Raw genomic sequence first — 14,215 nt, forward strand, 5'->3', positions numbered from 1 at the left:
CGATATCGATAATGGAACCGGAATCGTTAAATTCTAAAAACAATTCCCATCCCTAATTATAGTAAGGTAACGTTGACTACATGTTGTTTACCAGCTCTATATAATTAGTTATCTAATGCTGTCTGATGTTGCGACCCATGTATCCAACCAAGCACCGACTTTAATACAACGTCCCTGTGTCCGCTGGGAAAGGTCCGACAATCAATCAAGCGGAGCGGCTTTGTCGCTACCAAAGTCGCACTAAAACATTGACAGATTTTTGAGCGCAGTGTACCACATAAAACTGGTTCAAGGTCAGTAAGCACAACAAAATTCACACATAAGGCGCACCTGATTATAGGGCGCTCTGCCGATTTAAGAAAAATTAAGGATTTTAAGTGCGCCTTATAGTGCAGAAAATATGGTAGTATTTGATGCCATTTAGTTTTTAAAGTATTATATTAATTGTATGTCGTTGTTTTTTTTTTTACAGTACTTTAGTAACAGCACATATTACAGTAGTTTTCGCACACAGTTACCACACAGAGGTCTTGGAGGCCTGTTGTCCTGCATGTTTTAGATGTTTCCCAGCTCTACCACACCTTATTCAGATGAATGGATGACCATCAGCTGCACCAGTTGGACATGATCAGTTCATCTGAATCACATAAATATCTAAAACATGCAGGACAATGGCTGGACCCAGACTCAAAGACCCCTGGTACATACTAGTGTACACATCTGGAGTCTGTACATCTGATTCAGTACATTTTACATTGAGAACTACAGTGGTAGAGCAGGTCCAGTATAAACCACATACACAATAATACTACGTATCCTGGTTCAGATCTAGGTATCATCTGTCAGCCATCCCCCATCAGCCTCCGACAACATTGATGGTGATGACATCACAGCTGATCACAGGTCTGTTCGGATCAATTACAGCTGGAGTCATCACTCGATAGAGACGAACACCTCTCCTCCATCAGTCAGCCATTTTCTCTCCCTCCTTCATTCTCCTCTCTATGCCTCCATCCTTTTACCCTCCATCCCACTCTCCTCCATCCTTCCATCCCCTCATCCTTCCATCCCTCTATCCTTCTGTTTGTCACAGAGACCCTGCATGAATTTAATTCAATGAAGAAGAAAACCAGCTGCGAACAAACAATGAAACAAGACCCCCGCTTCCCCTCGTCTCCCTTCTCCCCTCCCCCCTCCCCATCAATAATCTCTTCATCCCCCCAGTAAACCAGACGAAAGGAAAAAAGAATGAATGAAGATGGAGAAACGGTGATAAAGAAAGAAAATGGCAGCTCACCCCATCGCTGTCGCTTCCATCAGTCTCCTCTCCGAGTCTGAGTGAGGGAGGTCAGCTGATCAGCTGCAAGCAAATCAGTAGCCAGGAACACAGAGATGGAGGCAGGAGAGAGAGAGAACCCCCCCTTCAGATCCCAGCATGCACTGCAGCAGCACTGCAGGCGAATGACCAGGTTTCTTACACACATACACACACAGAATCCACATACACACACACACACAAATACACCAAGACAAACAGAAAATATACTTAAGAACATGAATTCATCAACACACTCCAAGTTTACAAATATACAGATTTGTAAACACACACACACAACTGCAAACACTTGTCTACAACCTCTGACACCAACAATCAGAATTAGCAGGCACTGACGCTGCCGATTCCAACCCCGGGCCTCTCAGCAGGAGCCGACTCTGCCAAACCCCCACCCTTGTCGCGAGGAACAGACTCTATGGTGATGGTAATTCATGATCCTAATTAGCACTTGAATTAATTCTGATCAGATCTGCTGCGCAAATATCCTAATTTCTGATATTCCTTCTGTAACGACGTCTGTAACAACATCTGAAGTGTTGGGCTAACTGGCCGAGACTGAGGCCCCGTTTACATGGAGCAAAAACGGAGGCGTTTTCATGCGTTTTGGCCGTTCGTTTACATGAAAACGGAGCTCAAAGTCACCAAAAATGATCATTTCTGAAAACTCCGGCCAAAGTGGAGATTTTCAAAAACTAAGTTTTCATGTTTGCGTCTAAACAGAGGAAAACGGAGATATAGGCTTCAGAATGTCACATTATGCATCAGAAACGTCACCAGTGTCATGTGTGCGACCTGTGTTTACAATTAGTTTGGCCACTGTCAATATTTTCTTGTATTTTACCTGTTTTATATTCTAAAGTCACACTTAAAAGTAACTCCACTTCTCTGTCACTCCAAACGAAAGACTCTCGTTCCGTCTTGGAAGTAAAGCCTGAATTATGCTCCCGTGTTAAATCGACGCAGAGCCTACGGCGTAAGGTACGCGGCGATGCACGCCTTACGGTCTGCGTCGCCGCGTACCCTACGCCGTAGCTCTGGGTTGGTGTAACGCGGAACCATAAATCAGCCTTAACTGGAAGTTACACGTGTCATTTGTTGATGTTTTTTCCAGGATTCTGATTGGCTGGCATGACGTTAACAGCGTATTTATGCGGATCTGTGTAAACGAAGAGATTTTGAAAACGATCTCGTGTAAACGATGGAATTTTTCAAAACGTAGAGGGGGAAATATCCGTTTTTGTAAATACCCGGCTATGTGGAAACGGGGCCTGAGTACTGCCTTTGTGGAGGTTTGCATAAAGACAGCTAGTTCTTCTCTTTCCTTTCCTCAGATCAACCCTCAGTTATTAATTTAGAAGTACCTCGAGTTAAAATAGTGATGACAGCCAGTCATTTATCAACATAGACTATAATGAAACTGTCAATCAAGCTACACTTGTCATTATACATTATTTTACTGGGTGAGGTATATCTGGGTGTAGATGAGGAGGAGCAGTGACTTCGAGTCATCAGATCTGAACTTCTGTCATCCCTAAAGTCTCTGCTGAGATACTTTATGCAGTCACTACATTACTGATGCTGGACCAAAAAAAAAGAAATCATAATAGAAATATGGTCCACGATAAAAGAATTTAAAAAATTAAGATGTCCGTAAGTATTAATTATACAGGACTGTCTCAGAAAATTAGAATATTGTGATAAAGTCCTTTATTTTCTGTAATGCAAAAATGTCATACATTCTGGATTCATTACAAATCAACTGAAATATTGCAAGCCTTTTATTATTTTAATATTGCTGAACATGGTTTACAGCTTAAGAAAACTCAAATATCCTATCTCAAAAAATTAGAATATTCTGGGAATCTTAATCTTAAACTGTAAACCATGATCAGCAATATTAAAATAATAAAAGGCTTGCAATATTTCAGTTGATTTGTAATGAATCCAGAATGCATGACATTTTTGCATTACAGAAAATAAAGGACTTTATAACAATATTCTAATTTTCTGAGATAGTCCTGTATAAAGAACCTGGATATTGCGCAAAAGGTGAGTTCCGACCGTACATTGATGTTTTCTGAGTCGTGGCTACGACCTGATGGAGGATTACATCAACAGCATGTGCTGACGGTTAACAAAATGTGAAAATGAAGCGCTCTGCAGTAGTTTTTCTGTGTGCTGAAGATGTTTTAAAAATAAGCAGCGATGTAGAAGAACACCCAGATTGTGGTTAGAGAGAAGAGGCCAAGTTTAGCAAAGAGAGTTTGAGGAAAGTAGTTGTAATATGGTTATGTAACGCAGCCTGCAGACACAAAGATTAGCATGATAACTTGAAATGACTTCTCCCTGTTCACCTTCAAGACTCTTAATTTAATTCAATTTCCCAGAATCCCATAAAACTTGACATCTTGCCTTTAAAAAAAAACCACATTGGGTCACATTAATACAATTCAATTCGTACTGTTCAGTCCAAGGTTATCCACTTATGTCAGAAGATAATATCAGGTAACCTTGGCAACATCAAAGTAGTACAGTTACAGGGGGAGGGCAGTCATCAAACCACTCACATTGTATGATGTGGTACAGCTGATTTGCTGATTTGGATCTTAAATTAAAGATTTTTCCACAGTTCTTTCAGAATGTGTGACAGAGCAAAGTCCTGCAGCGTGAAGGAACCAATGGCCAACCATCTTACTTCTGCAGAGGCTCATGTGGAACTAAGATTCGTTGCAGATAATTCGGTGGAGTTCGGCTGAAGGAGCTGGGAGTAAAGCTAACTTTGAGTGACGTAAGGTGGGCGTGGTTACGCCGGACTCCAAAGCAACAGGGCTGCTCTATTAAAACGGGTTGTTTTCAAAACCAGTCTTCAGAAACCAATAGTCAGGTGAGCTAATGATTGGTCCATTGTGGTTTTAATTGTTTCCACTAGCAGGAGTTCAGGGTAAACCCGCCAGACAGGAACATCTATCAGAGCCGAGCGTATCCGCAGCCCCTTCAGCTGGCGTGTCTCCATTACACTGTAGTGCCACACAAGAACCTTTGACTGAGAAAATAGCACAGCCGACCACAAATTGCTGGTAATGCACATTTTCTGCCCTTTGCAACTGGCCAGCAGCAGAGAATCTTTCATCAAATGTACTTTTAGCAAAATGTTTGCTGAACATAATTGAAAAATCCTGATTATCAGAGCCTTCCTGAAGGTGGAGTCCAGTTACTCTACATAACTCTCAACTAACAGACATGTTTCTTCAGTCACCGTAAGAAGCTGGTGACAACAGATTGGGGACAAGTGGACTTACTAAAAACAACCCAAGTAAACAACTACTACACTATTACTGTTGCACCTGTAGCAGTACTGAGGGCAATAAAAACTACATGAGTAGAAAAACAGCATCAACATTACTACAGCAGAGCTAACACAGAAGTAACTGTGACAGCAGCAGTACTACAGAGGCAATAACACAGCAGTAACACTATTATATCAGCAATAACACAGTGGGTAACTGTACTACAGGGGCAATAACAGCAGTAACTGTACTACAAAAGCATGAACAGTAGAAACTACAGAGGCAATAACACAGTGGGTAACTGTACTACAGCAGCACTAACAGCAGTAACTGTACTACAGAAGCAGTAACTGTACTACAGAAGCAATAACAGCAGTAACTACTACGGAGGCAATAACACAGTGGGTAACTGTACTACAGCAGCAGTAACTGTACTACAGAAACGTGAACAGCAGTAAAGGTACTACAGAGACAATAACTGTACCACTGAAGCAATAACACAGCAGTAACTGTACTACAGGGACAATAACACAGCAGTAACTGTACTACAATAAAAGAGTAACTGTACTACAGAGGGAATAACTGCAGTAACTGTACTACAAAGGCAATAACACAGCAGTAACTGTACTACAGAGGCAATAACACAGCAGTAACTGTACTACAGAGGCAATAACAGCAGTTACTGTACTACAGAGGCAATACCAGCAGTAACTGTACTACAGAGGCAATAACACAGCAGTAAATGTACTACAGAGGCAATAACACAGCAGTAAATGTACTACAGAGGCAATAACACAGCAGTAAATGTACTACAGAGGCAATAACACAGCAGTAAATGTACTACAGAGGCAATAACACAGCAGTTACTGTACTACAGAGGCAATAACACAGCAGTAAATGTACTACAGAGGCAATAACACAGCAGTGACTGTACTACAAAGGCAATATCACAGCAGTAACTGTACTACAATAAAAGAGTAACTGTACTACAGGGGGAATAACTGCAGTAACTGTACTACAGAGGGAATAACTGCAGTAACTGTACTACAGAGGCAATAACACAGCAGTAAATGTACTACAGAGGCAATAACACAGCAGTTACTGTACTACAAAGGCAATAACACAGCAGTAACTGTACTACAGAGGCAATAACACAGCAGTAACTGTACAGAGGCAATAACAGCAGTTACTGTACTACAGAGGCAATACCAGCAGTAACTGTACTACAGAGGCAATAACACAGCAGTAAATGTACTACAGAGGCAATAACACAGCAGTAAATGTACTACAGAGGCAATAACACAGCAGTAAATGTACTACAGAGGCAATAACACAGCAGTTACTGTACTACAGAGGCAATAACACAGCAGTAAATGTACTACAGAGGCAATAACACAGCAGTGACTGTACTACAAAGGCAATATCACAGCAGTAACTGTACTACAATAAAAGAGTAACTGTACTACAGGGGGAATAACTGCAGTAACTGTACTACAGAGGGAATAACTGCAGTAACTGTACTACAAAGGCAATAACAGCAGTAACTGTACTACAAAGGAAATAACACAGCAGTAACTGTACTACAATAAAAGAGTAACTGTACTGCAGAGGGAATAAAAGAGTAACTGTACTACAGAGGCAATAACACAGCAGTAACTGTACTACAGAGGCAATAACACCAGTAACTGTACTACAGAGGCAATAACACAGCAGTAACTGTACTACAGTGGCAATAACACAGCAGTAACTGTACTACAGAGGCAATAACACAGCAGTAACTGTACTACAGAGGCAATAACACAGCAGTAACTGTACTACAGAGGCAATAACAGCAGTTACTGTACTACAGAGGCAATAACACAGCAGTAACTGTACTACAGAGGCAATAACACAGCAGCAACTGTACTACAGAGGCAATAACAGCAGCTACTGTACTACAGAGGCAATAACACAGCAGTTACTGTACTACAGAGGCAATAACACAGCCGTAACTGTACTACAGAGGCAATAACACAGCAGTAACTGTACTACAGAGGCAATAACACAGCAGTAACTGTACTACAGAGGCAATAACACAGCAGTAACTGTACTACAAAGGCAATAACACAGCAGTAACTGTACTACAAAGGCAATATCACAGCAGTAACTGTACTACAATAACAGAGTAACTGTACTACAGGGGGGATAAAAGAGTAACTGTACTACAGAGGGAATAACTGCAGTAACTGTACTACAAAGGCAATAACAGCAGTAACTGTACTACAAAGGCAATAACACAGCAGTAACTGTACTACAATAAAAGAGTAACTGTACTACAGAGGCAATAACAGCAGTTACTGTACTACAGAGGCAATAACACAGCAGTAAATGTACTACAGAGGCAATAACACAGCAGTGACTGTACTACAAAGGCAATATCACAGCAGTAACTGTACTACAATAAAAGAGTAACTGTACTACAGGGGGAATAACTGCAGTAACTGTACTACAGAGGGAATAACTGCAGTAACTGTACTACAAAGGCAATAACAGCAGTAACTGTACTACAGAGGCAATAACACAGCAGTAACTGCACTACAATAAAAGAGTAACTGTACTGCAGAGGGAATAAAAGAGTAACTGTACTACAGAGGCAATAACACAGCAGTAACTGTACTACAGAGGCAATAACACCAGTAACTGTACTACAGAGGCAATAACACAGCAGTAACTGTACTACAGAGGCAATAACACAGCAGTAACTGTACTACAGAGGCAATAACACAGCAGTAACTGTACTACAGAGGCAATAACACAGCAGTAACTGTACTACAGAGGCAATAACAGCAGTTACTGTACTACAGAGGCAATAACACAGCAGTAACTGTACTACAGAGGCAATAACACAGCAGTAACTGTACTACAGAGGCAATAACACAGCAGTAACTGTACTACAGAGGCAATAACACAGCAGTAACTGTACTACAAAGGCAATAACACAGCAGTAACTGTACTACAAAGGCAATATCACAGCAGTAACTGTACTACAATAACAGAGTAACTGTACTACAGGGGGGATAAAAGAGTAACTGTACTACAGAGGGAATAACTGCAGTAACTGTACTACAAAGGCAATAACAGCAGTAACTGTACTACAAAGGCAATAACACAGCAGTAACTGTACTACAATAAAAGAGTAACTGTACTACAGAGGGAATAACTGCAGTAACTGTACTACAAAGGCAATAACACAGCAGTAACTGTACTACAGAGGCAATAACACAGCAGTAACTGTACTACAGAGGCAATAACACAGCAGTAACTGCACTACAGAGGCAATAACACAGCAGTAACTGCACTACAGAGGCAATAACACAGCAGTAAATTTACTACAGAGGCAATAACACAGCAGTAACTGTACTACAGAGGCAATAACACAGCAGTAACTGTACTACAGAGGCAATAACACAGCAGTAACTGTACTACAGAGGCAATAACACAGCAGTAACTGTACTACAGTGGCAATAACACAGCAGCAACTGTACTACAGTGGCAATAACACAGCAGCAACTGTACTACAGAGGCAATAACAGCAGTTACTGTACTACAGAGGCAATAACACAGCAGTAACTGTACTACAGAGGCAATAACACAGCAGTAACTGTACTACAGAGGCAATAACACAGCAGTTACTGTACTACAGAGGGCAATAACAGCAGTAACTGTACTACAGAGGCAATAACACAGCAGTAACTGTACTACAGAGGCAATAACACAGCAGTAACTGTACTACAGAGGCAATAACACAGCAGTAACTGTACTACAAAGGCAATATCACAGCAGTAACTGTACTACAATAACAGAGTAACTGTACTACAGGGGGGATAAAAGAGTAACTGTACTACAGAGGGAATAACTGCAGTAACTGTACTACAAAGGCAATAACAGCAGTAACTGTACTACAAAGGCAATAACACAGCAGTAACTGTACTACAATAAAAGAGTAACTGTACTACAGAGGGAATAACTGCAGTAACTGTACTACAAAGGCAATAACACAGCAGTAACTGTACTACAGAGGCAATAACACAGCAGTAAATGTACTACAGAGGCAATAACACAGCAGTAAATGTACTACAGAGGCAATAACACAGTAGTAACTGTACTACAGAGGCAATAACACAGCAGTAACTGTACTACAGAGGCAATAACAGCAGTTACTGTACTACAGAGGCAATAACACAGCAGTGACTGTACTACAGAGGCAATATCACAGCAGTAACTGTACTACAATAAAAGAGTAACTGTACTACAGGGGGAATAACTGCAGTAACTGTACTACAGAGGGAATAACTGCAGTAACTGTACTACAAAGGCAATAACAGCAGTAACTGTACTACAATAAAAGAGTAACTGTACTGCAGAGGGAATAAAAGAGTAACTGTACTACAGAGGCAATAACACAGCAGTAACTGTACTACAGAGGCAATAACACCAGTAACTGTACTACAGAGGCAATAACACAGCAGTAACTGTACTACAGAGGCAATAACACAGCAGTAACTGTACTACAGAGGCAATAACACAGCAGTAACTGTACTACAGAGGCAATAACACAGCAGTAACTGTACTACAGAGGCAATAACACAGCAGTAACTGTACTACAGAGGCAATAACACAGCAGTAACTGTACTACAGAGGCAATAACACAGCAGTAACTGTACTACAGAGGCAATAACACAGCAGTAACTGTACTACAGAGGCAATAACAGCAGCTACTGTACTACAGAGGCAATAACACAGCAGTTACTGTACTACAGAGGCAATAACACAGCAGTAACGGTACTACAGAGGCAATAACACAGCAGTAACTGTACTACAGAGGCAATAACAGCAGTAACTGTACTACAGAGGCAATAACACAGCAGTAACTGTACTACAAAGGCAATAACACAGCAGTAACTGTACTACAAAGGCAATATCACAGCAGTAACTGTACTACAATAACAGAGTAACTGTACTACAGGGGGGATAAAAGAGTAACTGTACTACAGAGGGAATAACTGCAGTAACTGTACTACAAAGGCAATAACTGCAGTAACTGTACTACAAAGGCAATAACAGCAGTAACTGTACTACAAAGGCAATAACACAGCAGTAACTGTACTACAATAAAAGAGTAACTGTACTACAGAGGGAATAACTGCAGTAACTGTACTACAAAGGCAATAACACAGCAGTAACTGTACTACAGAGGCAATAACACAGCAGTAACTGTACTACAGAGGCAATAACACAGCAGTAACTGTACTACAGAGGCAATAACACAGCAGTAACTGTACTACAGAGGCAATAACACAGCAGTAACTGCACTACAGAGGCAATAACACAGCAGTAAATTTACTACAGAGGCAATAACACAGCAGTAACTGTGCTACAGAGGCAATAACACAGCAGTAACTGTACTACAGAGGCAATAACACAGCAGTAACTGTACTACGGAGGCAATAACACAGCAGTAACTGTACTACAAAGGCAATAACACAGCAGTAACTGTACTACAAAGGCAATAACAGCAGTAACTGTACTACAATGGCAATAACACAGCAGTAAATGTACTACAGAGGCAATAACACAGCAGTAACTGTACTACAGAGGCAATAAGTCTTAAGGATCAGTCCTGAACCATTGCTTGATCATAACACCAGTCTTATCTTATAACCTATACTGGATAAGAACTGGTACCAAACTAGAACTAATTTCAGACCAGAACCGGCTTTAGGGATGAACATTTCGCCGGGTCAGAACCAGATACTGTAACTACTTTACTGACATCCACATCCCACGTTTAGTAATCTTTTGTTTAACATATTTGAGTTCAGTCATTTTTGGTTAATTGTTATTCATTATTGTGGTGTGTCTCCCTCCTTGTCATGGCTGTAAGAGCCAGGCTGTGACAAACCCTAAACCAATCTAGTGCTGATTCAAATTTGACAAGATTATGATTGAAAATCAGTGCTCCTATAAGCCCGAATGAGAATGAAATTTTAATCAAAGTAGGACTTCGGTGTACAAAATAGTGACATAAATCGTTTTTAATGTGGTCAAATAATATGTATAGTCTCAAAAGTTATACAAAATGACACCAGAATAACAATTATAATAATAATATACATTTCTTTTGGTACGTGTGATAACTCATATAAAGATCAGAATCATCTTTATTGGCCAAGTTTGAACATTGTCCAACAGGGAATTTGACTCCGGTTATTTCGCTCGCTGTACCCAGATTTAAAAATAGCAAACAGTAAAGTAAATACACAAATGTAGGCACTTATTAACATATATACAATTAAAGAACTGAAAGGTTCAGCAGTATGAGGTAGAAAAATTACGGCTCTAAATAAAATAACATGTAAAAAAAAATGTAAGAAGTGAAAGTGCAGCAGAATGAGGCAGACATGATTGTTGTTGGAAGGTGCATTGTTACAGCATGTGATAGTTATTATAATTACTGCCATTATTGTTAATAAATGTCAATATATGACCAGAGGCGCTGCCTCTGGCCATATATTGCTCCCGGCTCCAAAAACAAATTTTCGCAAGCTTACTGTCATATATAGATCAATAGCTCTCTGGAATTCTCTGCCTAAACATATCAAACAGACTGTAAATATGTATATGTATGTCCTCACATGTCTGTCTATTTATGGTAGTTTATTTGTTTGTACTCTGTGGATTATACTGTTTGTCCGTTGAGTATGTTGTCTGTATGTCTGGCATAGTCTGTTATACAACCAGCCTGTCTGATTGTCTTTGTTCTCTCTTAATTATTTTTAATGTGTCTGTATTTACTTCACTGTTTATCAGTATTACTCTAAAAACATATGTTTTTATCATTTTAGGTCTGTGCAGCCTGTCTGATAGTTTTTTTTTAATGTTTTTTTACTGTATGACTGCACTGTTCTGTATTTTTATGTTCAGGACCCCAGGAAGACTAGAGGCACATTTGTGTGCTTCTAATGGGGATCCTTAAATAAACTAAACTAAACTATTGTTATTGCACGGTGATTGGTTTCTCTGAGACTCTTAATTGTGAGAGTTCATCAGAGCAACAGCTTGGGGGAAGAAACTGTCTCTGAGTCTGGAGGTTTTAGCGTATCATATTGATCATATTTGATCCCAAAATTAACAGGAAAATAGAAGAAGTAAACCAGGATTTTGTGAACAGAAACGTTTGAGTAGGCTGCCATGCTCAAATGTAAGTAAAGTAAAGTAACATTTACCCCCTTAATGAACAGAACCCCGTGTGTGGAGCTCGGGTCCCGACCCTGGTCCTAACAGATGTAACAGTAAAGTAAATAAACAAATGTAGGCACTTATTAACATATATACAATTAAAGAACTGAAAGGTGCAGCAGTATGAGGTAGACATGGTAATGACGGCTCTAAATAAAATAACATGTTAAAAGTGAAAGGTGCAGCAGAGTGAGGCAGACATAATTGTTGCTGGAAGGTGCATTGTTACAGCATGTGATAGTTATTATAATTACTGCTATTATTGTTATTGCACGGTGATTGGTTTCTCTGAGGCTCTTAATTGTGAGAGAGCAACAGAGCAACAGCTTGGGGGAAGAAACTGTCTCTGTTTTGGAGGTTTTAGCGTATCATATTGATCATATTTGATTCCAAAATTTACAGGAAAATAGAAGACATAAACCAGGTTTTCGGGAACAGAAACGTTTGAATAGGCTGCCATGCTCAAATGTAATCAAAGTAACATTTCCCCCCTAATGAACCCCGTGTTTGGAGCTCGGGTCCTGACCCGTGGTGGTTGTAGTCCGAACATTGTCCAACAGGGAATTTGACTCTGGTTATTTCGCTCACTGTACCCAGATTTTAAAATAGTAAAGTAAATAAACAAATGTAGGCACTTATTAACATATATACAATTAAAGAACTGAAAGGTGCAGCAGTATGAGGTAGAAAAAATGACGGCTCTAAATAAAATAACATGTAAAAAAAAATGTAAAAAGTGAAAGTGCAGCAGAATGAGGCAGACATGATTGTTGTTGGAAGGTGCATTGTTACAGCATGTGATAGTTATTATAATTACTGCTATTATTGTTATTGCACGGTGATTGGTTTCTCTATGTTCATCAGAGCAACAGCTTGGGGGAAGAAACTGTGTCTGTCTGGAGGTTTTAGCGTATCATATTGATCATATTTGATCCCAAAATTAACAGGAAAATAGAAGTAAACCAGGTTTTTGTGAACAGAATCGTCTGAGTAGGCTGCCATGCTCCAATATAATCAAAGTAAAGTACCATTTCCCCCCTAGTGAACAGAACCCCGTGTGTGGAGCTCGGGTCGGGGGTTGTAGTCCCGACCCCGGTCCTAACAGATGTTAGCCGGGTCCAGCTAGCGGCCAGCAGCCTCACCTTCCTGCTCTCCGCCGGTCCGGCCGCTTCACATCCGAGTACCAGCGAGAGGAGTCCGGTCCGGGCGGGAGGGGCTCGGGTCTGCGGGGCTGGGGCCGGGTTAGGCCCGGGTTCTGGACGGGCCTTTATGTTGTGTCGCTGCAGCGGTGCGCCATGTTGTTCTAAGCCTGAGTTTCTCTACGCCGCCGCCGTGACGCCGTCCTGAACCTCCGGACTCCTCCGTCACTCCATCCCGCGGTGCAGTACCCGCCCGGAGCGCTAGGTCAGCCTTCTGCTTCAGCTTCCGGCTCTTCCGGGCACAGCGAATCAAAAGAGATAAAGGACAATATATTGTGTAAAAAAACCAAAACAAAAAAAAAAAAAATCCCACACACACACACGGAGAAAAGAGCGCTGAAAGTTACTGTCCGCGAGGACCGCCCTCCTCCGAACACGTGACCGGAAGCAGCTGCGATGCGTCGCGGTGACGTCATGACGACATATAAGTCAAGTCAAGTCAACTTTATTTATAAAGATCAAAAATCACAAAGGCACAAAAGACCATAGGCATCTGTAAATCGCTGAATTTCTTTACATGAAACATACACACTCACATTATGCTGTTGTGATGTCTTGTCTGTGTTATGTCTTGTCCTTTATATATTCTTGTGTTTATTTCTTTTCAATTTGGTGTTGGAATCTCGGTATCTGTATGTTGCCTTTGTTCTTGATTTTTTTTTATTTTATCAAGAATTAAATTTAAAAAAAAAAAAAAAAATTTAAATGTCAAGTCAACTTTATTTATAAAGCACTTTAAAAACACTGTGCTGGACAAGCGAATGGAAAACAAAGACAAAACACCGTAAAACACAAGACACATAAATAAAACACTCATGATAAGTTAAATGAATAAAAAATGATAGAATAGAAAATAAAAGAATAAATTAAAGAATAAAAGGAAAAAATAAACTCAACTGTCTTGCTAGGTGTTAAAAGCCAAGGAGAAAAGGTGGATTTTGAGAAGAGATTTAAAGGAGCTTGAGGCAAGAATAAGAAATAAGACTCATTAGCGCTACGACGGCCGTCGGGGGTACTGCAGCCAACAGTGAAGCCGGCACGGGAGAACGGGGAGAACGCGCATGCAGCGTCATTTGACGTCACATCCGCAGGACAGCGCGGGAAATTCCGGTCCG

At 40.5% G+C, this 14,215-nt stretch overlaps 1 protein-coding gene across 2 annotated transcripts in view; it reads right to left on the bottom strand.

Annotated features, from left to right (window-relative positions):
* The window catches only part of apc (APC regulator of WNT signaling pathway), a 42,138-nt gene extending 28,738 nt beyond the window's left edge, over positions 1-13,400 (bottom strand). Inside the window, exon 1 of one of the 2 annotated variants that reach the window (XM_061734588.1) lies at positions 13,044-13,400. The gene's annotated coding sequence lies outside the window, so the exon portion shown is untranslated. Of the gene's footprint in view, positions 1-1,297; positions 1,409-13,043 lie in introns of those variants that run through there. The other variant, XM_061734589.1, reaches the window with a different exon arrangement.
* Positions 13,401-14,215: the final 815 nt, after the last annotated feature.

This window comes from Cololabis saira, chromosome 11 (genome assembly GCF_033807715.1).
Source record: "Cololabis saira isolate AMF1-May2022 chromosome 11, fColSai1.1, whole genome shotgun sequence".
In the NCBI taxonomy this organism is placed as follows: domain Eukaryota; kingdom Metazoa; phylum Chordata; class Actinopteri; order Beloniformes; family Belonidae; genus Cololabis; species Cololabis saira.